The sequence below is a fragment of the Vombatus ursinus genome, unplaced genomic scaffold (assembly GCF_900497805.2).
Source record: "Vombatus ursinus unplaced genomic scaffold, bare-nosed wombat genome assembly UNPS02010461.1, whole genome shotgun sequence".
Lineage (NCBI taxonomy): Eukaryota > Metazoa > Chordata > Mammalia > Diprotodontia > Vombatidae > Vombatus > Vombatus ursinus.
The window spans coordinates 3798283-3817156 of record NW_020950239.1 but is presented as its reverse complement, the minus strand read 5'-3'; the positions used below and the strand labels follow the sequence as shown (position 1 = coordinate 3817156).

The 18874-nt window shown below is 36.8% G+C and overlaps 1 pseudogene; it reads left to right on the top strand.

The window, feature by feature from the left end:
• Window positions 1–16094: 16094 nt before the first annotated feature.
• LOC114037541 lies at window positions 16095–17059 on the top strand (annotated as a pseudogene).
• Window positions 17060–18874: the final 1815 nt, after the last annotated feature.

Sequence of the window (18874 nt, the reverse complement as noted above, 5' to 3'; positions counted from 1 at the left end):
AGTAGAAAGAGTAAAGGGGAAAAAAAAGGGGGAGGAGACTAATAGAAGGGAGGGCAAACTGAGGGAGAAGGTGGTTGAAACCAAAACTCTACTGATGAGGGAAAGGGAAGAAGGAGAGAAAAAAACATAAACAAGGGGGGAGAGGAACAAGATGGAAAGGAAGACAGATAATAATTAAACTGTGAATGCGAATGGGGTGAACTCTCCCATAAAAAGGAAACGGATAGCAGAGTGGATTAAAAACCATAAACCTACAATATGTTGTCCACAGAAAACACATTTGGTACAGAGGGATACACACAGAGTAAACATAAAAGGCTAGAGCAGAATATATCATACTTTAGCTGAAGTAAAACAAAAGCAGGGGTAACAATCATGGTCTCAGACAAAGCAAAAGCAAAAATAGAACTAAAAGAGATAAGGAAGGAAACTGCATCCTGCTAAAAGGTACCATAGATAATGAAGTAATATCATTGCTAAACACAAATGCACCAAATGGTATAGCAGCCAGATTCTTAAAGGAGAAGTTAAGGGAGATACAGGAAGAAATAGAAAGCAAAACTATACTAGTGGGGGACCTCAACTTCCCCCTCTCTTAACTAGATAAATCTAACCACAAAATAAATAGGAAAGAAGTTGAAGGGATCAATAGAATCTTAGAAAAGTTGAATATGATTGACCTATGGAGAAAACTGAATGGGGACAGAAACGAATTTACCTTTTCTCAGAGGTACATGGCACCTACAGAGAAACTGACCATGTACTAGGGCATAAAAACCTCACAATTCAATTCAGAAAGGCAGAAATATTAAAATCATCCTTTTCACATCATGATGCAATAAAAATGAGATGATATAAAGGGCCATGGAAAGATAGACTAAAAATTAATTGGAAACTAAATAATCTAATCCTAAAGAATGAGTGAGTCAAACAACAAATCATAGAAACAACCAATAACTTCATCCAAGAGAAAGACAATAATGAGATAATATACCAAAACTTATGGGATGCACAAAAGTGGTTGTTAGGAAAGTTTATATCTCTGAATGCTTTTTTGAATGAAATAGAGAAAGAAGAGATCAATGAATTGGGCATGCAACTAAAAAAGCTAGAAAAAAGAACAAATTGAAAATCCCCAATTAAATACCAAATTAGAAATTCTGAAAACCAAAAGAGAGATTAATAAAATTGAAATTACTATTGAACTAATAAATAAAACTAAGAGCTGGTTTTTTGAAAAAAAAAAAAACAAGAAAATAGATAAACCTTTGGATAATTTGATTTAAAAAAAGAAAAGAAGAAAACCAAATTACCAGCACCAAAAATAAAAAAAAATGATGAATTCACCACCAATGAAGAGGGAATCAAAACAATAATTAGCAGCTATTTTGCCCAACTGTATGCCAATAAATTTGACAATCTTAATGAAATGTATGAATATTTACAAAAATATAAATTGCCTAGATTAATGGAAGAAGAAATAAAACACAACCTCATTTCAGAAAAAAATTGAACAAGCCATCAATGAACTCCTTAAGAAAAAATCTCCTAGGCCAGATGGATTTACAAGTGAATTCTATCAAACATTTAAAGAACAACTAATTCCAATACTATATAAACTATTTGGGAAAATGGGTGAGGAAGGAGTCCTACCAAATTATTTTTATGATACAAAAATGGTGCTGATACCTAAACTGGGAAGAGTCAAAACAGAGAAAGAAAATTATAGACCAATTTCCTTAATGAATATAGATGCAAAAATTTTAAATAAAATATTGGCAAAGAGATTACAACAACTTATCTCAAGGATAATATACTATGACTATGTAGGATTTATAACCAGGAATGCAGGATTGGTTCAATATTAGAAAAACTATCAGCATAGTTTACCATATCAACAACAAAACTAATAGAAATCATGTGATTATCTCAATAGATGCAGAAAAAACTTTTGACAAAATACAACATTCCTATTAAAAACACTAGAGAGCATAGGAATAAATGGAGTCTTCCTTAAAATGATGGATAGCATCTATCAAAAAAATATGCAATGGGGATAAACTAGAAGCATTTCCGATAAGATTTTGGGTGAAACAAGCATGTCCATTATCACCACTGTTATTCAATATTGTGCTAGAAATGTTAGCTGTAGCGATTAGAGAAGAAAAAGAAATCGAAGGAATTACAATAGGCAAAGAAGAAACAAAGCTATCACTCTTTGCAGATGATATGATGGTATACTTAGAGAATCCTAGAGAATCAAGTAAAAAGTTACTTGAAATAATAAACAAATTTAGCAAAGTTGCAGGATATAAAATAAAGTTATACAAATCATCAGCATTTCTATATATTACTAACAAAGCCCAGCAGCAAGAGATAGAAAGAGACATTCCATTTAAAATAACTGTCAACACTATAAAATATTTGGGAGTCTACCAGCCAAAACAAAAGCAGGAACTATATGAACACAATTACAAAACACTTTTCACACAAATAAAATCAGATCTAAGTAATTGGAAAAACATTAGTTGCTCATGGGTAGGCCAAGCTAATATAATAAAAATGACAATTCTACCTAAGCTAATTTACTTATTCTGTGCCATACCAATCAAACTACCAAAAAAATGACTTTATAGAGCTGGAAAAAAATAACAAGATTCATTTGGAATAAAAAAAGGTCCAGAATATCAAGGGAACTAATGAAAAGAAATGCAGGGGAAGGTGGCCTAGCCTCTCCAGACCTTAAATTGCATGATAAAGCAGCAATCATCAAAACTACTTGGTACTGGCTAAGAAATAAGAGTGGTGGATCAGTGGAATAGGTTAGGTATGCAAGATACAGTAGTCAATGACTATGGTAATCTACTATTTGATAAACCCAAGGACCCCAGCTTCTGGGATAAGAACTCACTATTTGACAAAAACTGCTGGGAAAACTGGAAGAGAGTATGGCAGAAACTAGGCATAGACCAAAATCTCACACCATATACCAAGATAAAGTCAAAATGGATACACGATTTAGGTATAAAAACTGATACTATAAGCAAACTAGAAGAGCAAGGAATAGTTTACCTGTCAGATTTATAGAGAATGGAAGAATTTATGACCAAACAAGAGATGGAGAACATTATGAAATGCAAAATGAACAATTTTGATTACATTAAATTGAAAAGTTTTTGCCCAAATAAAGCCAATGCATCCAAGATTAGGAGGGAAGCAGAAAACTGGGAAAGAATTTTTACAACCAGTGTCTCTAATAAAGACCTAATTTCTAAAATATATAGAGAACTATATAGAGAATCAAATTTATAAGAATACAAGTCATTCCCCAATTGATAAATGGTCAAAGGATATGAACAGGCAGTTCTCAGAGGAAGAAACTAAAGCTATCTATAGTCATATGAAAAAATGTTCTAAATCACTATTGATTAGAGAAATGCACATCAAAATGACTCTGAGGTACCACATCACACCTGTTAGATTGGCTAACATAACAAAAAAGGACAATGATAAATGTTGGAGAAGATGTGGAAAAGTTGGAACACTAATACATTGTTAGTGGAGTTGTGAAATGATCCAACCATTTTGGAGAGCAATTTGGGGCTATGCCCAAAGGACTATAAAATTGTGCATACCCTTTGACCCAGCAATACCACTTCTTGGTCTGTATCCCAAAAAGATCATAAAAATGGGAAAAGGACCCACATGTCCAAAAATATAGCAGCACTCTTTGTGGTGGCAAAGAATTGGAAATTGAGGGGATGCCCATCAATTGAGGAATGGCTGAACAAGTTGTAGTATATGAATGTAATGGAATATTATTGTGCTGTAAGAAATGATGAACAGGCAGGCTTCAGAAAAACCTGGAAAGACTTATATGAACTGATCCAGAGTGAAATGAGCAGAACCAGGAGAACATTGTACACAGTAACAACAACATTATGGGATGACTGACTTTGATAGACTTGGCTCTTCACAGCAACCCAAGAATCTAAGACAACTCCAAAAGATTCATGATGAAAATTGCTATCCTCACCCAGAGAAAGAACTATGGAGTCTGAATGCAAATGAAAGCATACTGTTTGCTCCCCTTTTCCTTTGTTGTTTTGTTTTATTGCTTCATTCTAGTGATTCCTCCCATTAGTTCTAATTGTTCTTTACATCATGACTAATGGGAAAATATGCTTAACATGAATGTATATGTAGAGACTATATGGGATTGTATGCCATCTGGGGGGGCGGGAATGGGAGGGGGAGAAAATTTAAAACTCAAAATCTTGTGAAAGTCAGTGTTGAAAACTGAAAATAAATTTTTTAAAAAAGAAAGCTGCATGGCACATATACTTCAGCATATCACTAACAAAGACTTTGGCTCAAGAGCAGCCAAAAGAACATGTCCTCAGGGATATTTATAACCCAAAAGGAAGCAGCATAGTCAGGTAGAGAGAATGAGGGATAACAGACAGCCCAAGGTCTACACTGGAATGCAAGAAGTATTAAAGCATAATAAAAATAACAGTAACAACCAAAGGAAAGCCTCCAGTGGGCTGGAGGCAACTGAATGATTTACTGCATGGTTTGCTGGAACGTAAGAGTCAGGAAGGTCTAAATGTGAATCAAGCCTCCAACCCCTAGGAGCTGTGTGAGCGTGAGCAATTTGTTTAGCTTTTCATCCTCATTTTCTTCATCTGTAAAAAGGGGCTAATAATAGCACCTAACTCACAAAGCTGTTGTTAGAACCAAATGAGATAAATAAAGAGCTTTGCATACAACAATTTGGTGCTGATTACAAAATAGAGAGTTCAATGGGTGAAACAGATTTAATGTGTGGAAGCAAAAGAACCTTGTAGCTTAGTGTTAAATAAAACCAAGGACCTCGTTCCTTCATTCTTCAGTTGACTTCTTTTGACTTCTTCATTGTACCCTCCCCCTCCCAGACAAAGACCTTTCTTCTCCCTAACACCTGGTTCCTTCTAAACTTCTTTTTGTGTTTTCTTCCCCCATTAGATTCTAAGGTCCTTGAGGGCAAGAACTGTTTCTTTTTCATATTTATATCCCCATTGTTTAGGACAGTGCCTGGCGCATAGTAGGTGCTCAATAAATATTTATTGACTGACCCAATCTAGTAGGGTAAGTAATCACAATTTGACAAAAAACATATGGGACAGGGGTGGGGAACCTATGGCTCAAGGCTACAAGTGGCCCTCTAGGTCCTCAAGTGGGGCCCTTTGACTTAATCCAAACTTCGCAGAACAAAAGATTTGGAATTAGTCAAAGAAGCCGCAGAGGGCCACAAGTGGCCTTGAGGCTGTAGATTCCCCACCCCCAGTATTGGAAAACTTGACAGCACTTTGGCAGCAATTAGATTTAGAACATCTCACACCAAATGCCAAGATAAGCTCTAAATGGATTCATGACCTACATATAAAAGGTCAAATCACAAACCAATTATAGGAGCAAGGAAGAAATCACCTTTCAGACCCATGGATAGGGGAAGAATTTCATTACCAAACAAAAAATATAGAGGATCAGAAAAGATAAAATGGAGAATTTTTATTATATAAAATTTAAAAGTTTTTCTACCAAAAAATCTAATACAACCAAGATTAGAAGGGAAACAGTTAACTGGGGGGAAATACTTGAATCATTCCTCTTGTAAAGGTCTCATTTCTAAACTACATAAGGAACTGATGCAAATTATAAGAATAAGAACCATTTGCCAATTGATAAATTGTCAAAAGACATGAACTGGCAATTATCTTGAGAAGAAATCTAAGCTATCTATAATCATATGAAAAATGCTTCAAATAACTAATTAGAGAAATACAAATTAAAGTAACTCTGCAATTTCACCTCATACCCATCAGATCTGCAAAATGGACAAAAAAGGAAAATGACAAATACTGGAGAGGAAGGGAAAGGAAAGAACATTTTAAAGCCGCTACTATGTGCCAGACATAAGAACTTTACAAATATCTCATTTGAGAGCCTGTGGGGGAAAAAAAAAGAACACTGTTGGTGGAACTTCAAATTGGTCCAGTCATTCTGGAAAGCAATTAGAAATCATGCCCCAAAAGTCACTATTCTATGCATACCCTGTATTCCAGCAACACTACTTCTAGGCCTATGCCCCTCTAATAAGACTATTTTCCAAAGTGAGCAAAGAAAGAGGAAAAGGACCTAAATGTACAAAAAAAAAATTCACAGATTTTTTTGGAAACTAAGGAGGTACCCATCAATTAGAGAACTGCTAAGCAAATTATAGTATACAATATATACAATACAACTGTGCTATACGAAATGAAGAAACACTTTCAGAAAAACATAGGAAGACGTGTATGAACTGATATAGAATGAAATGAGCAGGACCAGGAGAATACTGTATTATGCTACAATAATTGCATTGTAAAAATGAATGATTTTTAAATACTTAAGAACTCTGATTAATTTGATGACCAGTCATGATTCCTGTGATGAAGAATGTTACCTGTATCTTAACAGAGAGGGGACAGACTAATATGGTTAAGTTGACACACTTTTTTGGGGGCATGGCAAGTATAGGAATTTGTTTTGCTTGCCTGTGCTTACCCGTTTCAAGGGTTTTCTTTTTCTTTTTTTTTTTTTTTGAGTGCTGAGTTGAGAAGTGAGAGGGAAAGAAAAATAAATGTTTGATAATTGAAAAAGAAGTAATTTTAAAAACCCAAAATGCTGGTAAACTTTAAAGTATTGTATGTTATCTATTAACAACAACAACAATAATAAACTCTTTTGTGGAAAACATGATCAAGAATGAGAAAGTATGGATGGGTTTCAATCCATACCAGTGGAGGGAGTGCTTGTGTTTAGGAAATCATGACTCTACAAAATAACAAAATAAACTCATTAATAACTTAAGAGCAGATTTGGAGTAGTGAGCATGAAAAGTCAGAGTTTGAAGGCTTAAGGTTGCTAGAGAAGGAGCCTGAAGGCTTGACATTTGGAAAAAAGGAAAAATATTTTTCCAGGGAGGATGAGAAAAGGAAAACCCTGTAACATATCAGTTGAAAAAGGACCTCAAAAAGTTCCAGGTTGTCTCCTTACATAAACTTAATGGTCACATTGCTCAAATGTGGCTTGTATGTATTTTTAAGTGAATCCTGTTTTTCCAGTTTAGAGTGTGCTGGATATAGTTTTACCATGTGATTAAGTACCCCCAAATCCCAACTAAGATACTCTAGAGTTCGGTATGCCTTCCAAGGTAGATTATAAGTGGCTTTCTTACATAAAAAAGTATGAGCATAGCTTCAGTTCAGTTCAGAGGCAAGTATTAAGCAGAGCTTAATGCTGACAATTTAACACAACTTCAAGGATGGTATTAATTACTCATTGCCATCCAAAGGTTGTTTGATTTTGGGTTTGTTTGTTTTTTAAAGAAGACAATGTGCATAGGAAAGTTTAAATTCTTAATCTGAAAGAACTAAAAGCTGGCCTAAGAATCATAGTAAAACAAAAGAAAACACTTAGATGACAACATTTATGAATTAGTTTCTTTGAGGACTCTTTAATTTTGAATGTTTTAATCACATGCTCCCTACTCATGAATACAGACTTCAACTAACTCTGCTTCAAGGGGATGGGCTTTTAAACATAATAATAGCTAACATTTATGTAGTCTTTACAATTATGATCTCATTTGATCTTTACAACAATGTAGGGAGTCAGGTGCTATTTTTATCCATATTTTACAGGTGAGGAAACTGAGGCAGACAAAACTAGTAAGCTTTGACACAGGTAGATAGTAAGTGTCTGAGGTCAGAATTGAACTCAGGCCTTCTTGACTCTAAGGCCCAATACTCTATCCATTTTGCTATCTTCCTCCCCATATGAAAGGAGCATTAGGCCCATTGAACTCTACTTATCCATCCAGGTTTCTTTTTAATGCATTGTGAAATCTGGCAGACACTGGGATACTTGCTTTGTTTTTTTTCTTTTTTGTTTGTTTGTTTTGTTTTTGAATTTTTAAAAATTCCTATCTTTGTTCTCCCTTGAAATTGAACAATTGAAAAGAAGCAAAAGAAAATGCTAGTAACAAATGAGCATAGTCAAAAAAACCCAAAATTCCTTTATTTACTATGTCCAAAAATACCTGTCTTTTTCTGCATTTTTTTTTAAGTGAGGCAATCAAGGTTAAGTGACTTGCCTGGGGTCACACAGCTAGGAAGTATCAAGTGTCTGCAGTCAGATTTGTTTGTTTTTTTTTTTTATTAATTTATTTTGATTTATCAACAATCACTTTTGAGTTTAAAATTTTTCTCCCCCTTCCTCCCCACCACCCTCCCCAAGACGGCACACAATCTGATATAGGCTTTACATATACATTCCTATTAAACATATTTTCACATTAGTGATGTTGTAAGTAAGAATTAGAACCAATAGGAGGAACCACCAGAAAGAGGAAACAAAACTCAACAGAAGAGAAAAAAAATAGCAAAGAGTACGCTTCGATCTGCATTCAAATTCCATAGTTCTTTCTCTGGATGTGGATAACATTTTCCATCAGGAGACCTTTGGAGATGTCTTAGATCCTTGTATTGCCAGGAAGGGTTAAGTTTATCAATATAAGTCATTGCACAACTGGCTGTTATCATGTACAATGTTCTCCTGGTTCTGCTCACTTCACTCAGCGTCAGACCATACAAGTCTTTCCAGGTTTTCTGAAGTCAGCCTGCTCATCATTTCTTATAGCACAATAATATTCCATTACATTCATATACCACAACTTGTTCAGCCATTCCCCAATCGATGGGCATCCTCTCAATTTCCGATTCTTTGCCACCACAAAAAGAGCTGCTATAAATATTTTTGTACATGTGGGTCCTTTTCCCATTTGTATGATCTCTTTGGTGCAGTCAGATTTGAACTCGGGTCCTCCTAACTCCAGGGCTCGTGCTCTATCCACTGCACCACCTGGTCAATCCATTTTTCTGCATTTTAAGTCCATTGCCTCTCTGACAAGAGGTGAGCAGCATGCTTCATTGTTGGCCCTCTAGACACTAGCGGTTTGTCATTGCCTTGATCAGAGTTCTTATGTCACGTGATGCAACTGTGCACCTACATCGATTGGTGGAAAGATGGCTGAACCGAGAGTCAAGAAAACATGAGTTCAAATCTGGCTTCAGATACTTGCTAGCTGTGTGACCCTGAGCAAGTCACTTGACCACTCAGCCTCAATTTCTTCATGGGGATAATAATAGCACATGCCTCTCATCTCTGTGAGATGATAGTGATTTCTCTCCCATTCTCCTTCCTTTCCTTCCCAGTGATTGCATTAGTGCATTTACTCAAATATAGCTTTAATCAATGTCATCTGAGAGAAGGAAAAACCTCAGAAAGATCTCTTATCACTTACAGTACTGCCATCAATGTAGCACCATAGTTAACTGGGCCATCCTTAACAGAAACATCCAAAAAATAGCACACAGTTGCCAACCAGGAGGCTACCCTGGGTACTTCTGAAGTACCCAAATGCATCTGTGGCTTTATCAATGTGGAGGGTACCTCCAGGGATGCAGATAACAACCCTTCCCCGTCTACTCATCCTGGGCAACCGTTGTCCACGTCCCTCATAGATCCACCATAAGAGGATCTCCCAGGGTACTGGGAGCCTTCCTTGTTTTCTCTTGACCTTGCAAGGATATCAGTAGAATGCACATGCAGTCCATCAGGTATGCCTTGTTCTCACCACTTGAACAGACCCTATCTTCCATTGATCAGTTTCTTTGCTGATTTCACCACTATAGCTCTTCCTGGTTTGTTTGCTGACATGGCAGCCTACTCACACCCACGTGGACGTACCTCTCCATTGACCTCAGAGTGAAGTTCATAAAGAGACAACAGATGTGGCAAACATTCTTCAGTATAGACTATTTGAGAGTCATACTATCTAGCTTAATGAAAAGGCTTCGTTTTGCATAAACTAGTTTCTATGATCTTCAGGAACAAAAATGGGAATGAACAAAAATATTAAATTGCAGAGTAGTTGTCCGTAGCCTTGGTAGAGGAAGTGTTCTTTCCAGAAGTTACCTATACCAATGAAAACTATTTCCAAACACATTTCAGTTTCACAAACTGTATAAAAGCAGAGTTTGAAATAGCTAAGAAGCAAGAAACCAGAGGCTTTCTCTTACAAAGCCTTAGCCACTGTGTTGCAAGAGTGCCAGGTTTGACAAAATCCCAAGCTGCTTTCCCAGGACCAAGCACTTGGAATTATATTTGGAAAGGACCTTGTCAACATCACCTATAAAGGGGGGATGTTTAGATCAGACCTGTGATGCCATTGGCATAGGGAATTCTTAGGAAAGAAATTCCCTACTCCGAAGCAGGAATGTAAATGCAAGATACCAGAGAGTAAGAGATACAAAACTTTCATCTCAGAGTTGTTAAGAGGTTCAAATGACATAACAAATGTAAGCATTTACCTATCTTAAAGCACTATGCAAAGTTCAGCTGTTATAATTTAAAATAATTCACAATCTTTTATTTTCTTCAGTATGGGGCAGAAGTAGTTTGAATCAACTTTATAAAAAAATTTTTACAGTGTAATGAAGCATTGGGATCATGACTGCTTAAAATAGCTGAAATAAGAAAAAAAAAATCTTACCTGAGTTCAAATCCAGCCTCAGACACTTGACCCTTACTAGCTGTGTGACCTTAGGAAAGTCATTTAACCCCTGATTGCCTAGCAAAAAAAAAAAAAAAAAGAAAAGAAAAGAAAAAAAAACTCTTAGATCTAAAACCAGAAAGGATCTCAGAAATCATCTAGGTCAAGCCTCTCACTTTAAAGATGAGCTTAACTGTCCACTGAAGACTACCCTTTATTTTCCCCCTTTTCTGTACTTGATATTGCTTGGCTCATCTATTTATGTTTGGAAGTAGAATAACTACTTGTTGTTGTTGTTGTTCATTCATTTTAGTTGTGTCCAACTCTCGATGACCCAGTTGAGGTTTTCTTGGCAGAAATACTGGAGTGGTTTGCCATTTCCTTCTCCAGCTCATTTTACAGATGAGGAAACTGAGGCAAACAGGGTTAAGTGATTTGCCCAGAGTCACACAGCTACTAAGTGTCTGAGGCCAGATTTGAAGTCAGGTCTTCCTGACTCCAGGCCTTGAATTCTATCTACTGCACCACCTAGAATAACTATATTTTGGTACAAATATATAATTATATTTTCAAAATATAAACATTGATATATGTTTGTATGAAGTTTCCTAGACATTCCTAATGTTTCCATTTGAGTCTATTCCTAAACCCCTGTGACCGAAAAAGTGTTATTATCAATTGAATGGAAGAATCAAAGTGAATCAAAGAAAAGACTGTCCAAGGAAGAACCAAACAGTTGCTTGACCATTTGTCCCAACCCTGTGACAGTGATAATAATATTAAAGTTATCATTACTAGTTATCTAGTGTCATCCAGTTACACAAGTTTTGATATGTAATTAGTATTCTAGTCTATTAAACCCATTTTGTTGAATACCAGAAGAGGGATTTTGTAACCTCATTTCTTTTTTTTTTTATTTGTCCAAATTACAAGTAGAAACAATTTTTAACATTCATTTTCTAAAATTTTGAGTTCCAAATTCTCTCTCTTCCTCTCCTCCCCCCTTTTTGAGAAGGCAAGAAATTTTAGATAGATTATACGCGTGGAGTCACGTAAAACATATTTCCATATAAGTCATGTTGTGGAAAAAAAAACACACAGACCAAAAAACCCCCCAAGAAGAATAGAGTTTAAAAAAAGTTTGCTTTGATCTGCATTCAGACTCCATCAATTCTTTCTCTGGAGGTGGATAGCATTCTTCATCATAAATCCTTCAGAATTCTCATGGATTGCTGTATTGCTGAGAATAGCTAAGTCATTCACAGTTGGTCATCATATGATACAGCTGTTACTGTGTACACTCTTCTCATACTTCTCTGCTTATTTCACTTTGCATCAGCTCATGCCTTTCCAGACTTTTCTAAAAGCATCCTGCTCATCATCTCTTTTTTTTTAAACTTTATTATGTTTTTTTGTTCTCGGTGTTGTTTTTTGTGAGGCAATGCAGTTAAGTGACTTGCCCAAGGTCACACAGCTAGTACGTGTCAAGTGGTTGGTCTGAGGCTGGATTTGAACTCAGGTCCTCCTGACTTCAGGGCTGGTGCTCTATCCACTGTGCCACCTAGCTGCCCCTTGCTCATCATTTCTTAGTAGCACAATAGTATTCCATCATAATCATACACAGCAACCTGTTCAGCCATTCCCCAGTTGACGGACATCCCCTCAATTTCTAATTCTTTGTCACCACAAAAAGAATTGCTATAGATATTTTTGTATGTCTAGGATCTTTTCCTTTCCTTTTTTTTTTTTTTAATTTCTTTGGGATACATACCTAGTAGAGGTATTTCTGGGTCAAAGGGTATGTACAGTTTTAAAGTCCTTTGGGCATAGTTCCAAATTGGTCTCCAGAGAGGTTGGATCAGTTTACATTTCTACCAATGGTGCTTTAGTGTCCCAATTTTCCCACATCCTCTCCAATATTTGTCATTTCCCTTTCTATCATATTACCTAATCTGATAGGTATAAAGTGGTACCTCAGAGTTGTTTTAAGTTTTTCTAATCGATAGTGATGTAGAGCATTTTTTCATACAACTATGGATGGCTTTGATCTCTTTATCTGAAAACTACCTTTTCATATCCTTTGACCATTTATCAATTGGGGAATGACTTGTATTCTTATAAATTTGACACATCTCGCTATATAGTTGAGAAATGAGATCTTGATCAGCAAAACTTGCTATAAAATTTTTTTTCTACTGTATTTCCCTCCATCCTGTTTTTCTCCCTATTTATCTCATTCTCTCTCCTTTCACCCTGTCCATCCTCAAAAGTGTTTTGCTTCTGTATCATCTTCACCAATCTGCCTTCCCTTCTATCAGCACCCCCCCCCCTTCTTTTATTCCCTTCCTCTCCTACTCTCCTGTAGAATAAGATCGATTTCTTTTTCTTTCTTTTTTTTTTTAACCATTTTTTAAACCATTTTTGGTAAAACAATGGGGGTTAAGTGACTTGTCCAGGGTCACACAGCTAGTGTGTCTGAAGTGTCATATGTCTGAAGTCGAATTTGAACCTCCTGATCCCAAAGCCGGAGCTCTATCCACTGCACCACCTAGCTGCCCCTAAGATAGATTTCTATACTCAACTCAGTGTATATGTTATTCCTTCTTTGAGCCAAATTCAATGAGAGTAAGGTTCATGAGTTCTCCCCTCCATCTCCCACATCTCCCCCTCTACTGTAAAAGCTCTCTTTCACCTCTTTTATATAAGATAATTTACCCCATTCTACCACTCATTTCCCCTTTTTTCCAGTGGATCCCTCTTTTTCATCTCTTAATTTTCACCCCTTAATTTTATGTTTTAGATGATCATCCCATCATATTCAACTCACACGCGTGCCCTACATGTATATTCCTTCTAGCTGCCCTAATAATGAGAAAGTTCTTAGAAGTTACAAGTATCATCTTCCCATGTAGCAATGTAAACAGTTCAGCCTTATTGAATCCTTTATGATTTCTCTTTCCAGTTAACCTTTTTATACTTCTCTTGCATTTGAAAGTCAAATTTTCTATTCAGCCCTGGCCTTTTTGTCAGGAATGCTTGAAAATCCCCTATTTCATTGAATATCCATTTCCCTCCTGAAGGATTATACTGTTTTGCTGGGTAGGTAATTCTTGGTTGCATTACTAGTTCCTTTGCCCTCTAGAATATCATATTCTAAGTCCTCTGATCCTTTAATGTCAAAGCTATTAAATCTTGTGTTATCCTGACTATGGCTCAATGATATTTGGATTGTTTCTTTTTGGCTGCTTGCAATATTTTCTCCTTGACATGGGAGCTCTGGAATTTGGCTTTAATATTCCTGGAAGTTTTCATTTGAGGATCTCTTTTAGAAGGTGATCAGTGGATTCTTTCAATTTCTATTTTACCCTCTGGTTCTAGGCTGTCAGGGCAGTTTTCCTTGATAATATCTTGAAAGATGATATCTAGGCTCTTTTTTGGATCATGACTTTCAGGTACTCCAATAATTATTAAATTATCTCTCCTCGATTTTCCAGGTCAGTTGTTTTTCCAGTGAGACCTTTCACATTTTCTTCTATTTTTTCATTCTTTTGATTTTGTTTTATTGTTTCTTGATGTCTCATAGAGTAATTAGCTTCCACTTGCCCAGTTCTATTTTTAAGGAATTTATTCAATGAGCTTTTGTACCTCCATTTCCATTTGGCCAATTCTACTTTTTGAAGAGCTCTTTTCTTCAGTGAATTTTTTTTCATCTTTTTCTATGTGACCAGTTCTGCTTTTTAAGGAATTCTTCATTGGATTTTTGTGCCTCTTTTAACATTTTGCTTGTTCTGTTTTTTAAGGTGTTATTTTCTTCAGTGTTTTTTATGCCTCCTTTACCAAGCTGTTGACTCTCTTTTCATGATTTTCTTGCATCACTGTCATTTCTTTTTCCAATTTTACCTCTGCCTCTCTTATTTGATTTTTAAAATATTTTTGAGCTCTTCCAGGAATTCTTTTTTTGACCCTGATACCAATTCACAATTTTCTTTGAGGTTTGAATGTAGCTGTTTTGACTTTGTTGTTCTCTGAATTTGTGTTTTGATCTTCCCTGTCACCATAATAACTTTTTGTGGTCAGGTTTTGTGGTCTTTTTTGTTGTTGTTGTTTGCCCATTTTTTCTAGCCTATTTTTGACTTTTAACTTTAAGTTAAAGTTGAGCTCTGTCCCTGGGATGGAGGGTGCACTGTCCCAAGCCTTAAGTTTTTCTTGCTGCTGTTTTCAGAGCTAGTTCTTGGGGTCTGTAAGTTTTTGGTGCTTCTATGGTGGTCTGATCTAAGGAGAGGTGTGATCACTACTCTCCTGGCCTGTGCTCTGGTCTGCAAGTGACCATAAGCACTCTTCTCCCTGGGAAATGTGATTAAAGCCCCTGTCCTCCTGCAGCTCCACACTCTAGTCTGCTAGTGCTCCTCTTCCTCACCCTGGGACTGTGTTCTGGAACCACATATGGTCAATGCAACAGAATACTGCACCCAGTACCAGCAAAGGGGTCCCCTATAATCTCCTTCTGACCATTTGTTCAATTCCCTCACCTATCTCTGAGCTGAGAGCTCTGGAAACCTCTGCTGCTGTTTCAGTCACCCCCAAAGCCAGCTGCTGGCTTGCTGGGGTGTGACCTATGCCATGGGAGCACCTTAGTGAGACAGATCTTTCCTGCCTTTTAAGTTGTCTTGGGCTGGGAAATGTTGGTTCTGCCACTCCAAAATTCATTTTGGGGGGTTATTTTAAAGTTTGTAGGGGAATTTGAGAGAGCTCAGGCAAGTCCCTGATTTTCCTCATTTATTTTTCTAAAAGCTTATTGAACTCTTTTAACATCATCTTCATTTTCCAATATATTCCTCCTACCTCCCCCACCCAGTGGGCCATTCCTTCTAATGAAGAGAAAAAGAGAGAGAAATCAGTTCAGCAACATTAATCAACACATTGATTGTATCTAACAATACAATACAGGCAGTGTTCCACACCCATAATCCCTCAGCCTCCGCAAAGAAGGAAGGGAGGTAAATACTTAAATCTCTTCTCTAAGGAGGTTAGGCTAAGGAAAATAAATCAACTTGAGAAAGCAGAGACTGGTTTTGCTGATTTCTTCCATTTTATAAAATCAATAAAATGAATTCTCAGGACTTGAATGTTTCAGAAATATATTCTGATAGGTTGATTCATTTTATAAAATTAATTATTTTACTTATCTTAGGGCAGAAGTAATTTGACATATACACCACTAAACTCGTTCAATAAATATTTCTGAAAACCAAAACACCCTACTATGTACTATGAGGGATACAAAGTCTGAAACAATGTCCGTGCATGACCCAAGTTATGTTGTTTGTTAAATAAATTTTTATTGAGGTCTTTAGTTTTTTTTAAATCATCATGGTTTTTTCCCATCATTCTTTCCCTCGCCGAGAGCCATCTCATATAAAAATAATGTTTTTTAAATACAGAAAAACAGAGAAAAATGGAGGAGCTGCTGAAGCAGGAGCTGCAGAGCTCCATGGCCAAAGCCACTGGCCACTCATCGAGCAGGTGCATTAGCCAGAATTACAACAGCTGCAGAGGCTGGGTATTTGTGAAAGTGAACCACAAGTCTGAGGCCAAAAAAATGTTTGAAGGTGAAATTGTAAGTTTATTTGCTGTCCTGCAAATGAACACAGTGAAAGTACCGAAATCCATGAAAGTGATAGATGTGTCAGGGTGTGGGAATCTACCAGTTATGGAGCATTTGGACATGAGATATTTAGAGTCATGCTGCAAAGCGTGGATTGCAGTTAGCCCGTCTACACCTTCTTAACAAGAAGCTTGGAAGGAATCTAGGGAAAGAGGAGAAAACTGTTGGGAAAGGAGGAGGGCAGGCAGGACTTCAGTTTGCGGAGCAGTTTGGATTGGATGTGGTAACGTGCTGTGGATCCCTCCCCCAGGGGGACATTTATGCCAGGCCCCAGATCCAACCCCAAATAGACATGGTGGAGAAGGAGTCTGGGGACAGACAAGCGAGAGAACTTGGGTCTCAGCTACAGTTGAAGATGGCTGGCGTGTTCCAAGGCCTGAGAATTGTACCTGCCTTATTCCACGGAGATCTCTGGAGAGGAAATGTCGCAGAGGATGTGTCTGGGCCAATGATTTTGGGTCTGGCTCCATTTTATGGCCACTCAGAGTTCGAGCTTGGTGTAGCTGGAATGTCTGGGGACTTTGACAGTTCTTTTTACTCGGCTTACCCCAGCAAAATCCCTAAAGCCCCCGGGTTTGAGAAGCAACTAAGGTTCTATCAGCTCCTTAATTACTTGAATCATCCAAATCATTTTGGATCAGGGTATAGAGGATCCTCCCTTAATGGAGTGAGGAACCACATAAAACGAGTGTCTCTCTTTTAGTGTTCTGGCCTCAGCCCATTTTGGTGATTCAAACATAGGATCAGTTCTCTAAGGAGGTATGTAACATTATAGTCAAACCTCTGGAGTCTAGGATTTCTCTTGTTCCTGTCCGCTCTTCCCCGAACACCACCACATCCCCAGAGGAATTGGGCTTTGTTTTTTGTTTTTAACTTTTTCCGGTAATTAGAGTAGCTCAGTACTGAGCTGCCTAATCCAGAAGCCACAAACACGTACAGTAGCTTATTTACAAGCCATGAAAAATACCTCACAGCTTAGAGAAGAATTTATTTTAAAGTTGAATATTTTGCTAGATGCTAGATAAAGGAAGACAGATCAAGCTGTGCTACAGGATAAGGGAACTGTGAAGTAGTGGATAGCACATTTAGCCACCATGTTACCAATATAGAAAAGGAAAAAATAGCCATCAAGCTTGTTTGAAGTGTGAATAAGAAAGTTTGATTGTAAAGAGATGCCCTTATTTCTCTCTTGATTACTGAAACACATTCCTTTCAGCTTGGATAGTTTTTAGATGAGCCCTTCTTGTGGTGCAGCTTTTCCTAACCTGGGCCAGCTCTATTCCTATTGCAGAACATAAGAAGAGTTCACTTCTGCTTTTTGATTAGTATGGCTGCAATCTGGAAATGGAAGTCATTCATTAGAAGCCTCACCACATTTAGGATCAGTGAATCTTATAAAAAGAGGTGCAGCAGCCTCTTGTGTTTTCTAATAATAGTTCTGTTCCCCCCCCCAAGGATCTAGAATCTCTTTTACTGATCCAAGATCTTTTTTTCTTTCTTTTTTAAAGTATGTGTGTGTGTGTGTATATATATATATATATATATATGTATATATATATATTCAACATTCACTTTTGTAAGGTTTTGAGTTCCAAATTTTTTTTTCCCTCCCTCCTTCCCCTCCCTTCTCCATCCCCCCTCCCCAAGATGGTGTGCAATCTGATATAGGCTATACATGTACAATCATATTAAACGTATTTCCACATTGGTCATGTTGGGAAAGAATCAGAACAAAAAGGAAAAACCATGAGAAAGAAAAAAACAAAAAACAAAAAGAGCAAATAGTCTGCTTCAATCTCCATTCAGATTCCATGCTTCTTTCTCTTGATATGGATAACATTTTCCATAATGAGTCTTTTGGAATTGCAAGATCTATTTTTCAAATATAAGAAATCAAGTGTTTCCATTCTGATGACAGAAATGGAGGTTCATGAACGGATGAGCATGAAAAGTTTGGGAGATGGAGCTGTATCTCAGGCTACTTAGTGATCTGAAGTTATTTCAGAGTACTTTGAAGGACCATGTTAATTTGTACTGTTACCCTAAGATTTGCACATTAGAAATGTTATCATAATGGAATTGCTGAGTTGGGTCTAGATTTTATCATGCAAAGGGGGCTTCCAGATTACCTGGACACATTTCTTTTTTTCTGTGGCTTCCTTTGCTGTGCATCCTGCTGTAATAACATGAAATGAGCTTTTAAATGCTTTAATGTAGTCCTAGATAAGTGAAGTAATTTACTGCTTTTTTATTTACTCCATCTTGTCCTCCCATTTTCCTAAGTCTGGTCAGCTATCTTATTTTCATAGTCTTGAACCAAATTGTAAACTTGCTTCATTTACTCAGTATTTCAGCAATGTGGTAAATTTAATGAACAGTGTTGATGCTTATCACCCTTTTCCCATGAGAATTTGAATGATCTTTCAGCTGTTTCAGTGAGTGATACCTTACTTTTGCTGTTCATCTTGTGATTTGGCTAAATAATAGCTGAACATTCTTGTACAGCAATAAAGGAGACAAAGCTTGTTTCTTAAAAGATCCAATAAATAAATAAAGACAGAAAAACAAAA